General features: G+C 40.5%; 1 protein-coding gene across 1 annotated transcript in view; it reads right to left on the bottom strand.

Annotated features, from left to right (window-relative positions):
* slc4a4a (solute carrier family 4 member 4a) overlaps positions 1 to 21,366 on the bottom strand; it is a 229,100-nt gene that overhangs the window by 93,968 nt on the left and 113,766 nt on the right.

Here is a 21,366-nt window from a genome sequence, read left to right as displayed (position 1 = left end):
GGACTACTTTGTGTCCCTAGGGTGAATAAGAAGTCTGCGGGTCACAGAGCTTTCTCTTATCGTGCCCCTGTTCTGAGGAATGATCTCCCTGCGTCAATAAAACAATCAGATTCTGAGGAGACTTTCAAGTCCAGACTGAAGACGCACTTATTTTCCCTTTCATATGACTAGCATACTGGTACAGTTTTGTTTATGCTTTTTACTCTTTTAATTCATTTATTACTATTGGAGCGGGCCGCCTCCTCAACTTTACCTAAATTCTGGGTCTTTTAGTGAATCTTAGGGCTAGCGGCCAGCGATCACCTTAGTATTTCTTCTGTTTTTCTTGTTGTATTTCTTGAGTTGATTTAACCAGCCAATCACCTCCCCACATAGTCAAAAACACCATTACATACGAGGTCTCTTAGATAATAAACCGACCCTTTTATTTTTTTTTTTAACTATATGGATTTGAATGACGTGCGATTACACCAATCATGCTTGAACCCTCGTGCGCATGCGTGAGTTTTTTCACGCGTGTCGGTGACGTCATTTCCCTGTGGGCAGGCCTTGAGTGAGATGTGGTCCCGCCCTCTCGGCTGAATTCCTTTGTTTCACACGCTGCTCGAGACGGCGCGCGTTGCTTTATCAAAAATTTTTCTGGACCTGTGAGGAATATCCGAGTGGACACTATTCGAGAAATTAAGCTGGTTTTCTGTGAAAAGTTTAACGGCTGATGAGAGATTATGGGGTGTTTCTGTCGGTGTAAGGACTTCCCACGGAGCGGGACGTCACGCAGCGCTTCCAGGCGACGTTGTCTGGCTGTTTCGAGCTGAAATCATCCTAATTTAAGGTTCTGTTGACCCAGGACGTCGTGAGAGAACAGAGAAGATTCAGAAGAGGCCGGCATGAGGAGTTTATGTGGACATTCCACTGTTAAAGGTAATTTTGTAATGAAAGAACGTGCGCGCAAATTCGCCGAGTCGTTTCCGTGACGACTCGGCAAATCTGTGTGCGCCGCGACCAGAAAAACACCTCCGTGTTGAAAACCATTTGTAAAATTCAGGCGGCTTTTGATGGCTTTCAACAAGTGAGTAACTGAGAAATTGTTTAACAGCTTGGGCATGTTCCAACTTGCCCGTTAAGATTTCCAACGGAGGTGTTTTTCCTGCCGCGACCCCCCGCGGTCGGGTCCAGCCCGACATGCGACTCTGCCCGCACGTTCTTTCATTACAAAATGACCGTTAACAATGGAATGTCCGAATAAACTCCTCATGCCGACTTCTTCTGAAAGTTCTCTGTTCTCTGACGACTTACTGCGTCAACAGAGCCTGAAATGTGGAAGTTTTCAACTTGAAACGGCGAGACGCTGCCGCCTCGAAGCGCAGATCGCCGTCAGGCGCCGTGGACCGTCCTTAAAGCGACACTACCAGACCAAAATCTCTCATCAGCCGTTAAAATTTTTACCGAAAACCAGCTGAATTTATTGAATGGTGTCCACTCAGTTGTGCCTTACAGTTTTGAAAATTTTTTTATCAAACAAAGCAACAGTCTCTGAGCCATTCATAAACAATGAAAAAAATCGACGAGCGGGTGGACGACTCCTCACTCAAAGACTGCCCACAGGCGAATGACGTAACCGACAGGCGTGAAAAAACTCTCGCATGCCCACGAGGGTTCAAGCATGTCTGATGTAATCACACGTGATTCAAATCCATATGGTTTTTGAAAAAATAATAAGGTCGGATACTTTTCTAATAGACCTCGTATATTTACTTGTACATTTTATGCTTTTCAATGAAAATTATTTTCCTTAAAGGTGTCATTCCTCCTTTTTTTTCTTTTTTTTTTACTAGACCTTTTAAAAGTGCTAAATATATTTGGCCTTTCATTTAAATTCTCTCTTCTCAACTTTCTCCACAAGTCCTCTTCCCTCTGCTGTAACAACATATAAGTCTTAAACAACTCGTTTTAGACTTCTGTAACATACGTCACAGGAGTTAATGCACTCATGTTTGTTCTGGGATACCCACTGAGCCAGTCTGAGACAGATTGTTTCTTCAACAACTCAAATGTGTAATGTTATGACCATATTTCTTAATAGGATAAATGCCCTTGGTGTTTATGTGCTTCCAAGCTAAAAAGATGCACAATATCACATCTTAAATATACTCGCACAAGTTTTGGTAACTATTTTTAATCCCCCTTAGGGCAGACATATTTTTATATGATATATATACTTTACGTGTACAGTGATGCATTTTAAATTGCCAGGATAAGCAATAAACAGCTAGGTATTTAGCATTTGCCATTAAATAAATAAAAAATGCTGGTCAACAGATAATCTGTGGGAACTGCCGTGCAACATCAAACTAAGAACAGGAATCTGGTGGATGGTCTAGTTTAAAGAGGGGTTTCAATGCAGAACAATAATTGCCTGGTCTTAAGGAGGATTTTGCAGCAACAGATGTTATTTAAAGGGACACTCCTTCATGACCGCGCATGTGGACGTGCACTATTTCAAAACAAAAAATAATGCCACGGGGCTGGGTGCTAAAATTTGGGTGTGCTGTTTTTCAGATCTTAAGGGTGTGTCCATGTAGCTCTTGGAGCATCAAATCAACACTCCTTCCAGATTCGTCGAGTTTGATGAAGAGTCAAAAACGAGCTGTTCAGAAGGGGCCTCTGTGATGTCACAAGTGGAAACACTGATCATTTTTAGCATCTTACTATCTCTAAGCAAGGATTCTATATGCTGGGAGAGAGATATGACTTTTAAGGTTTGCTTTGAATGAAGGAGAACTGCAAACACTCAGTTTGGCATAGTCGGTGTGTGGACATCTATCTGATGAGACAGAACAACTTCTGAGTTTTGCTCAAAATAAATGTTTACCACTATGAATCTCACACACACACATACTCACACACTATTCATTCTGCATTATAATGTTTCAATTCAATACAGTGTCATTAAGCCAGGTATTAAAGGCACTTCAGTGCAGTGGTTTGAATCATATTTATCTAATAGATTACAATTTGTTCATGTACGAGGTCTATTAGATAATAAACCAACACGTTTATTTTTTTTTTAACTATATGGATTTGAATGACGTGCGATTACACCAATCATGCTTGAACCCTCGTGAGAATGCGTGAGTTTTTTCACGCGTGTCGGTGACATCATTTCCCTGTGGGCAGGCCTTGAGTGAGATGTGGTCCCGCCCTCTCGGCTGAATTCCTTTGTTTCACACACTGCTCGAGACGGCGCGCGTTGCTTTATCAAAATTTTTTCTGGACCTGTGAGGAATATCCGAGTGGACACTATTCGAGAAATTAAGCTGGTTTTCGGTGAAAGGTTTAACGGCTGATGAGAGATTATGGGGTGTTTCTGTCACTGTAAGGACTTCCCACGGAGCGGGACGTCACGCAGCGCTTCCAGGCGCCGTAGTCAGCCTGTTTCGACCTGAAAACATCCTAATTTAAGGCTTAATTCACCCAGGACGTCGTGAGAGAACAGAGAAGATTCAGAAGAGGCCGGCATGAGGACTTTATGCGGACATTCCACTGTTTAAGGACATTTTTTAATGAAAGACGTGCGCGCCGCGACAGGAAAAACACCTCCGTGTTGAAAACCATTTGTAAAATTCAGGCGGCTTTTGATGGCTTTCAACAAGTGAGTAACTGAGAAATTGTTTAACAGCTTGGGCATGTTCCAACTTGCCCGTTAAGGTTTCCAACGGAGGTGTTTTTCCTGTCGCGACCCCCACGGTCGGGTCCGGCCCGACATGCGACTCTGCCCGCATGTTCTTTCATTACAAAATGTCTGTTAACAATGGAATGTCCCAATAAACTCCTCATGCCGACTTCTTCTGAAAGTTCTCTGTTCTCTGACGACTTACTGGGTCAACAGAGCCTGAAATGTGGAAGTTTTCAACTTGAAACAGCGAGACGCTGCCGCCTCGAAGCGCAGATCGCCGTCAGGCGCCGTGGACCGTCCTTAAAGCGACACTACCAGACCAAAATCTCTCATCAGCCGTTAAAATTTTTACCAAAAACCAGCTGAATTTATCGAATGGTGTCCACTCAGTTGTGCCTTACAGTTTTGAAAAAATTTTGATCAAACAAAGCAGCAGTCTCTAAGCCATTCCTAAACAATGAAAAAAATCGACGAGAGGGTGGGCGACTCCTCACTCAAAGACTGCCCACAGGCGAATGACGTAACCGACAGGCGTGAAAAAACTCTCGCATGCCCACTAGGGTTCAAGCATGTCTGATGTAATCACACGTGATTCAAATCCATATGGTTTTTGAAAAAAAATAATAAGGTCGGATACTTTTCTAATAGACCTCGTAAATGGGGAGTCTTCTTCACGGACTAAGGTTAATTATGGAGTTCCACAAGGTTCTGTGCTAGGACCAATTTTATTCACTTTATACATGCTTCCCTTAGGCAGTATTATTAGAAAGCATTGCTTAAATTTTCATTGTTACGCAGATGATACCCAGCTTTATCTATCCATGAAGCCAGAGGACACACACCAATTAGCTAAACTGCAGGATTGTCTTACAGACATAAAGACATGGATGACCTCTAATTTCCTGCTTTTAAACTCAGATAAAACTGAAGTTATTGTACTTGGCCCCACAAATCTTAGAAACATGGTGTCTAACCAGATCCTTACTCTGGATGGCATTACCCTGACCTCTAGTAATACTGTGAGAAATCTTGGAGTCATTTTTGATCAGGATATGTCATTCAAAGCGCATATTAAACAAATATGTAGGACTGCTTTTTTGCATTTACGCAATATCTCTAAAATCAGAAAGGTCTTGTCTCAGAGTGATGCTGAAAAACTAATTCATGCATTTATTTCCTCTAGGCTGGACTATTGTAATTCATTATTATCAGGTTGTCCTAAAAGTTCCCTAAAAAGCCTTCAGTTAATTCAAAATGCTGCAGCTAGAGTACTGACGGGGACTAGAAGGAGAGAGCATATCTCACCCATATTGGCCTCTCTTCATTGGCTTCCTGTTAATTCTAGAATAGAATTTAAAATTCTTCTTCTTACTTATAAGGTTTTGAATAATCAGGTCCCATCTTATCTTAGGGACCTCGTAGTACCATATCACCCCAATAGAGCGCTTCGCTCTCAGACTGCAGGCTTACTTGTAGTTCCTAGGGTTTGTAAGAGTAGAATGGGAGGCAGAGCCTTCAGCTTTCAGGCTCCTCTCCTGTGGAACCAGCTCCCAATTCAGATCAGGGAGACAGACACCATCTCTACTTTTAAGATTAGGCTTAAAACTTTCCTTTTTGCTAAAGCTTATAGTTAGGGCTGGATCAGGTGACCCTGAACCATCCCTTAGTTATGCTGCTATAGACGTAGACTGCTGGGGGGTTCCCATGATGCACTGTTTCTTTCTCTTTTTGCTCTGTATGCACCACTCTGCATTTAATCATTAGTGATCGATCTCTGCTCCCCTCCACAGCATGTCTTTTTCCTGGTTCTCTCCCTCAGCCCCAACCAGTCCCAGCAGAAGACTGCCCCTCCCTGAGCCTGGTTCTGCTGGAGGTTTCTTCCTGTTAAAAGGGAGTTTTTCCTTCCCACTGTAGCCAAGTGCTTGCTCACAGGGGGTCGTTTTGACCGTTGGGGTTTTACATAATTATTGTATGGCCTTGCCTTACAATATAAAGCGCCTTGGGGCAACTGTTTGTTGTGATTTGGCGCTATATAAAAAAACTGATTGATTGATTGATTGTTACGCAGATGATACCCAGCTTTATCTATCCATGAAGCCAGAGGACACACACCAATTAGTTAAACTGCAGGAATGTCTTTCAGACATAAAGACATGGATGACCTCTAATTTCCTGCTTTTAAATTCAGATAAAACTGAAGTTATTGTACTTGGCCCCACAAATCTTAGAAACATGGTGTCTAACCAGATCCTTACTCTGGATGGAATTACCCTGACCTCCAGTAATACTGTGAGAAATCTTGGAGTCATTTTTGATCAGGATATGTCCTTCAATGCGCATATTAAGCAAATATGTAGGACTGCTTTTTTGCATTTGAGCAATATCTCTAAAATTAGAAAGGTCTTGTCTCAGAGTGATGCTGAAAAACTAATTCATACATTTATTTCTTCTAGGCTGGACTATTGTAATTCATTATTATCAGGTTGTCCTAAAAGTTCCCTGAAAAGCCTTCCGTTAATTCAAAATGCTGCAGCTAGAGTACTGACGGGGACTAGAAGGAAAGAGCATATTTCACCCATATTGGCTTCTCTTCATTGGCTCCCTGTTAATTCCAGAATAGAATTTAAAATTCTTCTTCTTACTTATAAGGTTTTGAATAATCAGGTCTCATCTTATCTTAGGGACCTCATAGTACCATATCACCCCAATAGAGCGCCCTCGCTCTCAGACTGAAGGCTTACTTGTAGTTCCTAGGGTTTTTAAGAGTAGAATGGGAGGCAGAGCCTTCAGCTTTCAGACTCCTCTCCTGTGGAACCAGCTCCCAATTCGGATCAGGGAGACAGACACCCTCTCTACTTTTAAGATTAGGCTTAAAACTTTCCTTTTTGCTAAAGCTTATAGTTAGGGCTGGATCAGGTGACCCTGAACCATCCCTTAGTTATGCTGCTATAGACTTAGACTGCTGGGGGGTTCCCATGATGCACTGAGTGTTTCTTTCTCTTTTTGCTCTGTATGCACCACTCTGCATTTAATCATTAATGATTGATCTCTGCTCTCTTCCACAGCATGTCTTTTTCCTGACTCTCTCCCCTCAGCCCCAACCAGTCCCAGCAGAAGACTGCCCCTCCCTGAGCCTGGTTCTGCTGGAGGTTTCTTGCTGTTAAAAGGGAGTTTTTCCTTCCCACTGTCACCAAGTGCTTGCTCATAGGGGGTCGTTTTGACCATTGGGGTTTTTCTGTAATTATTGTATGGCTTTTGCCTTGCAATATAAAGCGCCTTGGGGCAACTGTTTGTTGTGATTTGGCGCTGTATAAATAAAATTTATTTGATTTGGTTTGATTTAAGTAGTTAAGCTTCAAATACCAAAAAGATTTTTTCCTGCCAGTCACCAGGAATTGGATATTTTGGGGCAAAAATCACAGAATTTTGAATTTTTCTCAAATTCTGAAAAATAGGATTATTGTAACTTTTTGTCCCACATTTTTTAACAGTCAATTGCTGAAGCTTTTTCATTGTTATTAGTCAATGGGGAGGGCACTGGCTATATCCACCTTTGTCTTCTTTATGACACTGGGCTTCTGAAGAGGGAAGTGGTGTCCAAGTATGTACAAGACTACATGTAGTTTTCTGTATGAATGATGTTCTATGATTTGATAATATTTTCAGCAATGATATTGAGAATAACACTGTGACTGGAATATTAATCAATGACATTAGTGATCATCTACCAGTTTTCATCGTTTATAATAGAAACCATCGGCGGAATCAGCCAGAGGAGAAAATAAAATACAGGCGAGTGCGGACAGAGGAAAACATGAACACACTAAAGAAGGATTTACAGGAGTAAAACTGGAAAAGGTATACAGTGAAAGTGATGTTGATAGTGCATATGAAACTTTTTTTTTACAAATATTTACATCATTATATGATAAAAATTGTCCAATTAAACAAGACTACAGAAAACAAAAAATCCAAGATCGACCATGGATGACGAAAAGGGTTACGAAATGCATGTAATAAGAAAAATACACTGTATAGAGAATTCATAAAACTAAAGACTAAAGAGGCAGAAAATAGATATAAGAAATACAAAAATAGATTAACTAATATTATATGGGTATGTAGGAAGGAATATTATAGTAACATATATAATAACAAAAACAATATTAAAGGAATATGGGATATATTAAATAGCATTATCAAAAATGGTAATAAAAAACAGAGTTACCCTCAGTATTTCATTGATAATAATGTCAAGAAGGAAAATAAGGATGAGGTAGTCAACGGTTTTAATAATTTTTTTGTAAATATTGGACCAAGCTTGGCAGAACAAATTCCCAATTCCGAACCTGAGGATTGGGATAATAATCTCATAGAAAGAAATCCCTGTTCAATGTTCCTCAAAGCAGTGGATGGAAAAGAAATTATAGACATTGTGAATAATTGTAAATATAAAACATCTACCAATTTAAATGAAATTGATATGGTGGTGGTAAAACAGGTCATTGAATGGATTGTAGAACCATTAACATACATCTGTAACTTATCATTTCAAACCGGTAAATTTCCCAATCAAATGAAAATAGCTAAGGTTGTGCCGCTGTATAAGACTGGGGATAGACACCACTTCACAAATTATAGACCTGTTTCTTTGCTTCCACAATTTTCCAAATTATTAGAAAAGTTATTCAATAATAGATTAGACAAATTCATAAATAAACATAAATTACTTACTGATAGTCAATATGGATTCAGAGCACATAGTTCAACATCACTTGCATTAATAGAATCAGTTGAGGAGATTACAAACGCCATAGACCACAAATTACATTCAGTTGTAATATTTATAGACCTTAAAAAGGCTTTTGATACAATCAATCATGACATATTAATCAGTAAACTTGAACAGTATGGGATTAGGGGGTTGGTGTTGCACTGGGTGAGAAGCTACTTAAGTAACAGAAAACAGTTTGTGGAGTTGGGGGAATATACATCATCATGCTTGGACAATGCTTGTGGCGTCCCACAGGGGTCAGTATTGGGTCCAAAACTGTTTCTAATTTATATAAATGATATTGTCAATGTTTCCAAAATATTAAAATTAGTATTATTTGCAGATGACACAAGCATTTTTTGTTCAGGGGGGGATTTGCAGGAGTTACTGAGGAGGATCAGTATAGAAATGGGAAAATTGAAAATATGGTTTGACAGAAACAAATTATCATTAAACTTAAGTAAAACAAAATACATGTTATTTGACTATTGTAATACAGACATACAGGTTCATTTACAAGTCGAGGGGGTAGATATTGAAAGGGTACATGAAAATAAGTTTCTGGGGGTGATAATAGATGATAGATCAATCAATCAATCAATTTTTTTTATATAGCGCCAAATCACAACAAACAGTTGCCCCAAGGCGCCCCATATTGCAAGGCAAGGCCATACAATAATTATGTAAAACCCCAACGGTCAAAACGACCCCCTGTGAGCAAGCACTTGGCTACAGTGGGAAGGAAAAACTCCCTTTTAACAGGAAGAAACCTCCAGCAGAACCAGGCTCAGGGAGGGGCAGTCTTCTGCTGGGACTGGTTGGGGCTGAGGGAGAGAACCAGGAAAAAGACATGCTGTGGAGGGGAGCAGAGATCGATCACTAATGATTAAATGCAGAGTGGTGCATACAGAGCAAAAAGAAAAAGAAACAGTGCATCATGGGAACCCCCCAGCAGTCTACGTCTATAGCAGCATAACTAAGGGATGGTTCAGGGTCACCTGATCCAGCCCTAACTATAAGCTTTAGCAAAAAGGAAAGTTTTAAGCCTAATCTTAAAAGTAGAGAGGGTGTCTGTCTCCCTGATCTGAATTGGGAGCTGGTTCCACAGGAGAGGAGCCTGAAAGCTGAAGGCTCTGCCTCCCATTCTACTCTTACAAACCCTAGGAACTACAAGTAAGCCTGCAGTCTGAGAGCGAAGCGCTCTATTGGGGTAATATGGTACTACGAGGTCCCTAAGATAAGATGGGACCTGATTATTCAAAACCTTATAAGTAAGAAGAAGAATTTTAAATTCTATTCTAGAATTAACAGGAAGCCAATGAAGAGAGGCCAATATGGGTGAGATATGCTCTCTCCTTCTAGTCCCCGTCAGTACTCTAGCTGCAGCATTTTGAATTAACTGAAGGCTTTTTAGGGAACTTTTAGGACAACCTGATAATAATGAATTACAATAGTCCAGCCTAGAGGAAATAAATGCATGAATTAGTTTTTCAGCATCACTCTGAGACAAGACCTTTCTGATTTTAGAGATATTGCGTAAATGCAAAAAAGCAGTCCTACATATTTGTTTAATATGCACTTTGAATGACATATCCTGATCAAAAATGACTCCAAGATTTCTCACAGTATTACTAGAGGTCAGGGTAATGCCATCCAGAGTAAGGATCTGGTTAGACACCATGTTTCTAAGATTTGTGGGGCCAAGTACAATAACTTCAGTTTTATCTGAGTTTAAAAGCAGGAAATTAGAGGTCATCCATGTCTTTATGTCTGTAAGACAATCCTGCAGTTTAGCTAATTGGTGTGTGTCCTCTGGCTTCATGGATAGATAAAGCTGGGTATCATCTGCGTAACAATGAAAATTTAAGCAATACCGTCTAATAATACTGCCTAAGGGAAGCATGTATAAAGTGAATAAAATTGGTCCTAGCACAGAACCTTGTGGAACTCCATAATTAACTTTAGTCTGTGAAGAAGATTCCCCATTTACATGAACAAATTGTAATCTATTAGACAAATATGATTCAAACCACCGCAGCGCAGTGCCTTTAATACCTATGGCATGCTCTAATCTCTGTAATAAAATTTTATGGTCAACAGTATCAAAAGCAGCACTGAGATCTAACAGAACAAGCACAGAGATGAGTCCACTGTCCGAGGCCATAAGAAGATCATTTGTAACCTTCACTAATGCTGTTTCTGTACTATGATGAATTCTAAAACCTGACTGAAACTCTTCAAATAGACCATTCCTCTGCAGATGATCAGTTAGCTGTTTTACAACTACCCTTTCAAGAATTTTTGAGAGAAAAGGAAGGTTGGAGATTGGCCTATAATTAGCTAAGATAGCTGGGTCAAGTGATGGCTTTTTAAGTAATGGTTTAATTACTGCCACCTTAAAAGCCTGTGGTACATAGCCAACTAACAAAGATAGATTGATCATATTTAAGATCGAAGCATTAAATAATGGTAGGGCTTCCTTGAGCAGCCTGGTAGGAATGGGGTCTAATAAACATGTTGATGGTTTGGATGAAGTAACTAATGAGAATAACTCAGACAGAACAATCGGAGAGAAAGAGTCTAACCAAATACCGGCATCACTGAAAGCAGCCAAAGATAACGATACGTCTTTGGGATGGTTATGAGTAATTTTTTCTCTAATAGTTAAAATTTTGTTAGCAAAGAAAGTCATGAAGTCATTACTAGTTAAAGTTAATGGAATACTCAGCTCAATAGAGCTCTGACTCTTTGTCAGCCTGGCTACAGTGCTGAAAAGAAACCTGGGGTTGTTCTTATTTTCTTCAATTAGTGATGAGTAGAAAGATGTCCTAGCTTTACGAAGGGCTTTTTTATAGAGCAACAGACTCTTTTTCCAGGCTAAGTGAAGATCTTCTAAATTAGTGAGACGCCATTTCCTCTCCAACTTACGGGTTATCTGCTTTAAGCTACGAGTTTGTGAGTTATACCACGGAGTCAGACACTTCTGATTTAAAGCTCTCTTTTTCAGAGGAGCTACAGCATCCAAAGTTGTCTTCAATGAGGATGTAAAACTATTGACGAGATACTCTATCTCCCTTACAGAGTTTAGGTAGCTACTCTGCACTGTGTTGGTATATGGCATTAGAGAACATAAAGAAGGAATCATATCCTTAAACCTAGTTACAGCGCTTTCTGAAAGACTTCTAGTGTAATGAAACTTATTCCCCACTGCTGGGTAGTCCATCAGAGTAAATGTAAATGTTATTAAGAAATGATCAGACAGAAGGGAGTTATCAGGGAATACTGTTAAGTCTTCTATTTCCATACCATAAGTCAGAACAAGATCTAAGATATGATTAAAGTGGTGGGTGGACTCATTTACTTTTTGAGCAAAGCCAATAGAGTCTAATAATAGATTAAATGCAGTGTTGAGGCTGTCATTCTCAGCATCTGTGTGGATGTTAAAATCGCCCACTATAATTATCTTATCTGAGCTAAGCACTAAGTCAGACAAAAGGTCTGAAAATTCACAGAGAAACTCACAGTAACGACCAGGTGGACGATAGATAATAACAAATAAAACTGGTTTTTGGGACTTCCAATTTGGATGGACAAGACTAAGAGACAAGCTTTCAAATGAATTAAAGCTCTGTCTGGGTTTTGGATTAATTAATAAGCTGGAATGGAAGATTGCTGCTAATCCTCCACCCCGGCCCGTGCTACGAGCATTCTGACAGTTAGTGTGACTCGGGGGTGTTGACTCATTTAAACTAACATATTCATCCTGCTGTAACCAGGTTTCTGTTAGGCAGAATAAATCAATATGTTGATCAATTATTATATCATTTACCAACAGGGACTTAGAAGAGAGAGACCTAATGTTTAATAGACCACATTTAACTGTTTTAGTCTGTGGTGCAGTTGAAGGTGCTATATTATTTTTTCTTTTTGAATTTTTATGCTTAAATAGATTTTTGCTGATTATTGGTAGTCTGGGAGCAGACACCGTCTCTACGGGGATGGGGTAATGAGGGGATGGCAGGGGGAGAGAAGCTGCAGAGAGGTGTGTAAGACTACAACTCTGCTTCCTGGTCCCAACCCTGGATAGTCACGGTTTGGAGGATTTAAGAAAATTGGCCAGATTTCTAGAAATGAGAGCTGCTCCATCCAAAGTGGGATGGCTGCCGTCTCTCCTAACAAGACCAGGTTTTCCCCAGAAGCTTTGCCAATTATCTATGAAGCCCACCTCATTTTTTGGACACCACTCAGACAGCCAGCAATTCAAGGAGAACATGCGGCTAAACATGTCACTCCCGGTCTGATTGGGGAGGGGCCCAGAGAAAACTACAGAGTCCGACATTGTTTTTGCAAAGTTACACACCGATTCAATGTTAATTTTAGTGACCTCCGATTGGCGTAACCGGGTGTCATTACTGCCGACGTGAATTACAATCTTACCAAATTTACGCTTAGCCTTAGCCAGCAGTTTCAAATTTCCTTCAATGTCGCCTGCTCTGGCCCCCGGAAGACAATTGACTATGGTTGCTGGTGTCGCTAACTTCACATTTCTCAAAACAGAGTCGCCAATAACCAGAGTTTGATCCTCGGCGGGTGTATCGTCGAGTGGGGAAAAACGGTTAAAGATGTGAACGGGTTGGCGGTGTACACGGGGCTTCTGTTTAGGGCTACGCTTCCTCCTCACAGTCACCCAGTCGGCCTGCTTTCCCGGCTGCTCGGGATCTGCCAGGGGGGAACTAACGGCGGCTAAGCTACCTTGGTCCGCACCGACTACAGGGGCCTTGCTAGCTGTAGAATTTTCCACGGTGCGGAGCCGAGTCTCCAATTCGCCCAGCCTGGCCTCCAAAGCTACGAATAAGCTACACTTATTACAAGTACCATTACTGCTAAAGGAGGCCGAGGAATAACTAAACATTTCACACCCAGAGCAGAAAAGTGCGGGAGAGACAGGAGAAGCCGCCATGCTAAATCGGCTAAGAGCTAGTAGCTACGCTAAGCTAGCGGATTCCTAAAAACACGCAAAGCGAATAATGTGTAAATAATTTAGAGGTGATTCAGCAGAAGGAGTGCTTTAGTTAAGGCACGTAAAGATTACACTGGGAAACAAATCGTAATCTAGATAACTAGATCAATCTAACTGCGCAGATTAAACAGCTAACAGATACAGAAAAACACCGCTGTGCTCCGGAACAAGAAGTGATACAATACCGCAGATAGATGATAAGATAAACTGGAAGACTCATATAAAACATATACAAAGTAAACTGTCAAGAAGCATTTCAGTTCTAAACAAAGCGAAACATATTCTGGACCACAACTCACTCCGCATTCTTTACTGCTCACTGGTTTTACCATATTTACAGTACTGTGCAGAGGTATGGGGTAATACTTATAAAGGTATAACACAATCACTATCAGTAATGCAGAAAAGAGCTATAAGAATTATTCATAATACTGGCTATAGAGATCATACAAAGCCACTATTTTACAATCCAAATTCTTAAAATTCACAGACTTGGTTCATTTTCAAACAGTACAAATCGTGTATAAAGCAATAAACAATTTACTTCCAGCAAATATTAAAAATATGTTTTTTTAACAGATCAGGGGATTGCAGTCTGAGGGGGAAATTTAATTTAAAGCATCAGTGGGCACGAACAACATTAAAAGGTTTCTGTATTTCTATCTGTGGGGTGAGGATGTGGAACAGATTGGGAGTGGGGCTCAAGCAATGTCCAAGCATGAACCAGTTCAAACAGCGGTACAAAAATATGTTTTTTTCTAGGTATAGGGAGGAGGAAGGGTAATGAGGGTTAGGGTGTTTTTGTTTTTTGCTTCGGCTTGTAAATATATAGTATTTTGTATGTAAGTAGGTATGTGTAGGTGTATATTTATGTTTGTGTATATATGTGTGTATATGTGTATATATATGTGTATGTATATATATGTATATATGTGTGTATACGAGGTCTGTCCATGAAAGACGTGCGGACGGGTCCGCGCGTCGGGACGCAGCCGGCGCGGTGCGGCGGCACAGGAAAAACACCTCCGTGTTGATAACCATTTGTAAAATCCAGGCGGCTTTTGATGGCTTTCAGTGGAGTGAGTATATGAGAAACTGTTTAACAGCTGGACATGTTCCAACTTGTCCTTAAGGCTTCCAACGGAGGTGTTTTTCCTGTGGCGGAGCGTCGCGGCGGCTGCGAACCGACGCTGCAATCCGCCCGCACGTCTTTCATTAAAAAAATCTCCTTTAACAGTGGGATATCCGGATAAAATGCTGAAACCGACTTCTTCTGAAACTTCTCTGTTCTTTCACGACGTCCTGGATCAATAGAGCCTGAAATGTGGAGGTTTTCAGCTTACCGAAAACCAGCTTAATTTTTCGAACCGTGTCCACTTCGATGTGTCTCACAGGTTTAGAAAAAATTTTGATCAAACAAAGCGCCAGTCTCTCAGCAACTTCTCAGACAAAGGAATTCCGACGAGGGGCTGGACGACTCCTCCCACAAGGAGTGCTCACAGGTGAATGACGTCACCGACAGGCGTGGAAAAACTCACGCATGCGCACGAGGGTTCAAGCATGTCTGACGTAAAAACATATGAATGAAATCCATATAGTTTTTGAAAAAAATAAAAAGGACCTATACTTTATGGACAGACCTCGTATATGTATATATATGTGTATGTATGTTGATATATATATATATATATATATATATATATATATATATATATATATATATATATATTGTTATGTGGGCCGCTGAAGAGGAGGTACTGCTGGCCCACCACCACCAGAGGGCACCCTGCTTGGAGTGCGGGCTCCAAGCACGAGAGGGCGCCAGACCCAGAAGAAGTGACAGCTGTCATTCTTCCTCTGCACCAGCTGTCACTCGTTCATCATCATCATCACCATAAAGGCTGGACTGCAACTCCACCTCCTCGCCGAGAAATCGACTACCAGTACCAAAGTAATTTCTCTGCTGACTAACACTGTGTGTGTAATAACTTGAACTTCTATTGCAGCCGTTTTCCTGGAGTGTTGCCTTATCTAGAGGATTGGCGTTTGGTGTGACAGCGACGGCTTCGCCCCACACCCCATCTCAGATAAGTGGTTGACCAGGAGTGTGTGTGATTTGGAGGTGGAGGTGCTCCCTCCTAACTGTATTTGGACTGTGAATTACTGAGTGTGCGGACTCACACTCACACATCATATCTCTGCTTTCTACCAGCAGTACCAGGGTCGACAGCCGAAGACAGAGGCCACCTGGGGACTCGGGACTTGGCGGCTCCGGTGTTCTTCAGACCGTTGGTGGTGGAGGCCGTGTGGGACGCGGCTTCTCTCTCGTCAGGGGTCTTCTATCTTCGAGCCTGCCCACACGTCACCTGGTGTTTATTGACTCTGCAAATTCTGTGACTTTAGTTGTGTATTATCACAACATTAAATTGTTACCTTTTGGCTTACTCATTGTCCGTTCATTTGCGCCCCCTGTTGTGGGTCCGTGCTACGACACCTTTCCCAGCATATATATATATATATATCAATATATATATATATATATATCAATATATATATATATATATCAATATATATATATATCAATATATATATATATATATCAATATCAATATATATATATATATATATATATATCAATATATATATATATATATATATATATATATCAATATATATATATATATATATATATATATCAATATATATATATATATATCAATATATATATCAATATATATATATATATATATCAATATATATCAATATATATATATATATATCAATATATATATATATCAATATATATATATATATATATATATCAATATATATATATATATATATATATATATATATATATATATTGATATCGGTTTAGGTGTGTAGGAATCTATGTGTATATGTGGCAAAGGGTATTACTGGTTGTGGGGAAGAAGGGGTAGGGATAAATAAGCTGATGCTTCACCCTACCCCTTTTCGGACATGTTGGGTACACAGTAGGAACTTTTTTGTTGTTGTCTTTACTGATCTATCTTGTAATTGTTGTTGTATCAAATGTTCGAAATAAAGTTTTCATTCATTCATTCATTCATTCATTCATTCATTCATTCAATGAAGCATGATAAGGGTTGGAAGTAGAAAATTTTCCCAGTATCGGTTCCTACAGTGCACTGGGGGTGCGAGCTGGACCACTGTGCTGGGGGCGGGGTGGGGGGTGGGCTAACATTCTGGCCACATTTACGACAGATGCATCTGTCTTGGTGGTTGGTGACTATATTAAGTCCCTTCGGCTGCTTCCTTGCTTTGTACTCGGGTTCGCCACAGCAAATCCAAGGTGCATGTTGAATTGGCACAGGTTTTACGCCACATGCCCTTCCTGATGCAACTCCACAGAACAGTCACATTTGGAAAGAATTTTACCAGTTTTCTGCGTCCCGTACGACATGTTTGATTTTTTTTTTTTTTTTTTGCCTGTTTCCTCCAAAAACACTTCTGATCAAAAGTATGCAAAGGCAATATTGCTCAGTGGTATCACAACCTATCTGCACCCAAATGTAGGTACTTGCTTTAACACTGTCTGACCAGGCTGGAAATGGATCTCTGAATGTCCCATCCGACACATATGGAATCACCCATTTGCTCGAGCAATCCATGTAAAGAATTTTTTACATACAGTAAGTGCGACTCAATCATGGCATCAAATTACTTTGAACCAACAGTGAAGCTTCAGCTATCATATTAGCTAGCTGTATTATACAATAATTTTTCAATTTATTTCCTTTATATAGTGCCAAATCACAACAGAGTTGCCTCAAGGTGCTTCACACAGGTAAGGTCTAACCTTACCAACCCCCAGAGCAACAGTGGCAAGGAAAAACTCCCTCTAGGGAAGAAACCTCAAGCAGACCAGACTCAAAGGAGTGACCCCCTGCCCCGGCCATGCCACAAACATAAATTACAGAAACAATTCACAGAACAATTCACAGACGAATATACAAGAATTGCTGTTGGTGCACAGGACAGGAGGGTCGCCAACACAAATACAACTCCCATCTCTGGATGGAGCTGCACCTTAAACCACCGTGCTACCCCCTATGCAGGCTATCACAAAATATAAATTAACGTACTGTACACAAAACAGTTCATAGCATGTGATGAAATGGTTTTCTCTACAGAAAAATATGCAAGTTGAATTATGCCAAGTGGTGGCCAAGTGGTTAATGCACTTCGTTTCAGTTCAGAAGGTTCCGGGTTCAAATCCCACCCCTGCCACATTTCTCCATGTAAGGTGGAGTTGCGTCAGGAAGGGCATCCGGCGTAAAACCTGTGCCAATTCAACATGCAGATCCACCTTGGATTTGCTGTGGCGACCCTGAGTGCAAACAAGGGAGCAGCCGAAGGGACTTACTTACACAAAACAGTTCATAGCATGTGATGAAATGGTTTTCTCTACAGAAAAATATGCAAGTTGAATTATGCCAATTATATGTGAAAACAATATTAATGTCAACAGGAGTTCGCACAAGACCGTAACTGTGCCAAAGGCATGTTGCATGTTGGGAACCCGAAAGACTATAGTGGTTAAATTGCTAGCTGTGCTAATTAGGATGTAGCTGGTTCAAAAATGACCTTATTATGTTCATTCATAAGCAAATAATGTATTCTGCAACTAGTTAAATAGAGTTAAGTATAATAGTATATAATGTATGCTATATATAATAGAAGAAGTAAGTTCTATATAGGCCCTGAAAGACCATATAATGTTTAAAATGCTAGCTGTGCTAATTAGCATGCAGCTGGTTCAAAAATGACTTTATTAAGTTTATATATATATATATATATATATATATATATATATATATATATATATATATATATATATATATGTGTGTGTGTGTGTGTGTGTGTGCTATTAATGCTTACTCACCTGGTCTTTTTCAGGTTTGTCAGAAATGTCATTCATGCTACTTGAATTAAGGTTCCGGTGAGATGGGGTGGGACTATCTGTTAAAACATAGTTCATTTCAAAAATTAGTTCAGTGTCACCATCAGCAGAATGTAAGAAGTGAGTGGCAGTGACAAAACAGAAACAGTGGCCCAGACACTTTGCTCCCTGAGCGGAATCATCATAACAGCCCAGCAAACAGCCCGCTTCATGCAAACAGTGGGAAAAAGCCCAAAGAAACCCAGAGCACCATTTACCGTTACCCAAAAAACAAAACAAAAAAAAAAACAAGGGCAATATGAACTCTAACCTGCATTGACGATCCCAATTTCAAACCTGTGCAATGCTTTAACAAGGTGTAATTTACAGTCGTGCCAATTTACAGTCCTTGTGCCATTATGGAGACTCTGCCCCCTGGTGGCCACAATTATCATCAAAGTGCACAACATCAAATTTGTCCAAGGAGGGGGGACCTTGTGTACCATGTTTCACCTTGACATGCTAAACACCTGGCTTACGTAGAGTTGCCTTGTGCTGCGTATCAAGTACGCTGGAATGGCTGCGTAAGTTGCGCGCAGAGGAAAAAACCTTATGCGCAGGGGAGGAGAACCTTGGCTCCATAACACTGTACAGCCACAGTTCACTGATTATCACCTCTTCATCATTATCTCAACAACAGATATCTGAAGCTTTTGGGCAATAATCATTTCAAAAAATCATTACATAAATTCAGCATTATTTCATCATAAAAGACGGAGGAAGTGATCAGAGCGCCGTGGCTATACAAGCTGCTAGCTGATGCATTCACTGCGCATCGGTCATTTCAAAGTGTCACCGAGTTTTTGCTTAAAACTGACTTTAGAATGATTTAAGAGGTTTTACCATCTGATCATCTGATGGTTTATAACCCCATTAATCCATATGATCGCTTTTGGTTTAGAGACTCTGTCTTAGACGAGCGTCTGAGCTACGAAATAACACATGCGCACTGGAGGCAGGGCAGACCAATTTTTAGGGGCGGACCATTCGGTCTGCGACACCGGATCATTTTAGTGAGTGACTCAGAGTAACCCAAGGTCATAAAATGCACCCTATTTACCACCACTACCAAAGATGATGCTTCGGAACATTATTGTTGTTCCCACCTTATGGCTGGTTATGCTGAGTGGAAAATGAGGCCCTTAACGTCAAAAACAAGATGCATGCATCCCCCTTTACTTTCTGTAAAATTTTATAAATTGAATTGTATGAATAAATTCATTCAATTCAATTCATTCCATTTTTAACAAAAAAGTTTTATTACTTGATCACGATGTCTGACAGCAGAACACCACCACCTGCACAACACGGCATACAGACGTGAAAATGTCAGAGTACAAACACTGGTACCACTGCACTATTCATAGGGTCTGTTCCCTTAGAATTGTGGGTAATACTATCCTTGTCAGTATGATGCAGCCAATAAATAGAAGTTTCTTTATGCGGCTACATAATTTACGCTTTTCAAGTCAATTTCAAAAAATGTTAGTTTACAGAAAATATGTCCAACCCTAAATCAGAAAACGTTAGCACAATATGGAAAATTCAAAGAACTGTAGTGATGCTTATGTTTACTTTAAATTCTATTTCACTGCAGACAGTATAAAGCCATGATATTCCATGTTGTGCGTGATCACCTACATTTCATTTACACCCATTTCTACATTTAAAGCTTGCAACACATTTAAAAAGAATAAAAAAGGAAAGTGGTGGGTGATGACAATTTAGGGCAAGAAATGAGGCTTAAAAAACATTAAATAATGATGTTATTTCAATGTTAACAGGTGATTGTAATCATGAAATGGAACAAAAGCAGTACGAGGTCTATTAGATAATAAACCGACCTTTTTATTTTTTTTTTAACTATATGGATTTGAATGACGTGCGATTACACCAAGCGAGCACGAGGGTTCAAGCATGAGCGTGAGCAGCGTGAGTTTTTTCACGCGTGTCGGTGACATCATTTCCCTGTGGGCAGGCCTTGAGTGAACACTGGTCCACCCTCTCATCTCGTCCCGCCCTCTTGGCTGAATTCCTTTGTTTCACACGCTGCTCGAGACGGCGCGCGTTGCTTTATAAACATTTTTTCTGGACCTGTGAGGAATATCCGAGTGGACACTATTCAAGAAATTAAGCTGGATTTCGGTGAAAAGTTTAACGGCTGATGAGAGATTATGGGGTGTTTCTGTCAGTGTAAGGACTTCCCACAGAGCAGGACGTCGTGCAGCGCTTCCAGGCGCCGTCGTCGGCCTGTTTCAACCTGAAAACATCCTAATTTAAGGCTTAATTCACCCAGGACATCGTGAGAGAACAGAGAAGATTCAGAAGAGGCCGACATGAGGACTTTATGCGGACATTCCACTGTTTAAGGACATTTTTTAATGAAAGACGCGCGCGCAAATTCGCCGAGTCATTTCCGTGACGACTCGGCAAATCTGTGTGCGCCGCGACAGGAAAAACACCTCCGTGTTGAAAACCATTTGTAAAATTCAGGCGGCTTTTGATGGCTTTCAACAAGTGAGTAACTGAGAAATTATTTAACAGCTTGGGCATGTTCCAACTTGTCCGTTAAGGTTTCCAACGGAGGTGTTTGTCCTGTCGCGACCCCCCGCGGTCGGGTCTGGCCCGACATGCGACTCTGCCCGCACGTTCTTTCATTATAAAATGTCCGTTAACAATGGAATGTCCCAATAAACTCCTCATGCCGACTTCTTCTGAAAGTTCTCTGTTCTGTGACGACTTACTGGATCAACAGAGCCTGAAATGTGGAAGTTTTCAACTTGAAACGTCGAGACTCTGCCGCCTCGAAGCGCAGATCGCCATCAGGCGCGGTGGGCCATCCTTACGGCGACACTACCAGACTAAAATCTCTCATCAGCCGTTAAAATTTTTACCGAAAACCAGCTGAATTT

This window comes from Thalassophryne amazonica, chromosome 5, assembly GCF_902500255.1.
Source record: "Thalassophryne amazonica chromosome 5, fThaAma1.1, whole genome shotgun sequence".
In the NCBI taxonomy this organism is placed as follows: domain Eukaryota; kingdom Metazoa; phylum Chordata; class Actinopteri; order Batrachoidiformes; family Batrachoididae; genus Thalassophryne; species Thalassophryne amazonica.
The sequence above is the reverse complement of the archived record's forward strand: the minus strand, read 5'-3'. Positions and strand labels throughout refer to the sequence as shown.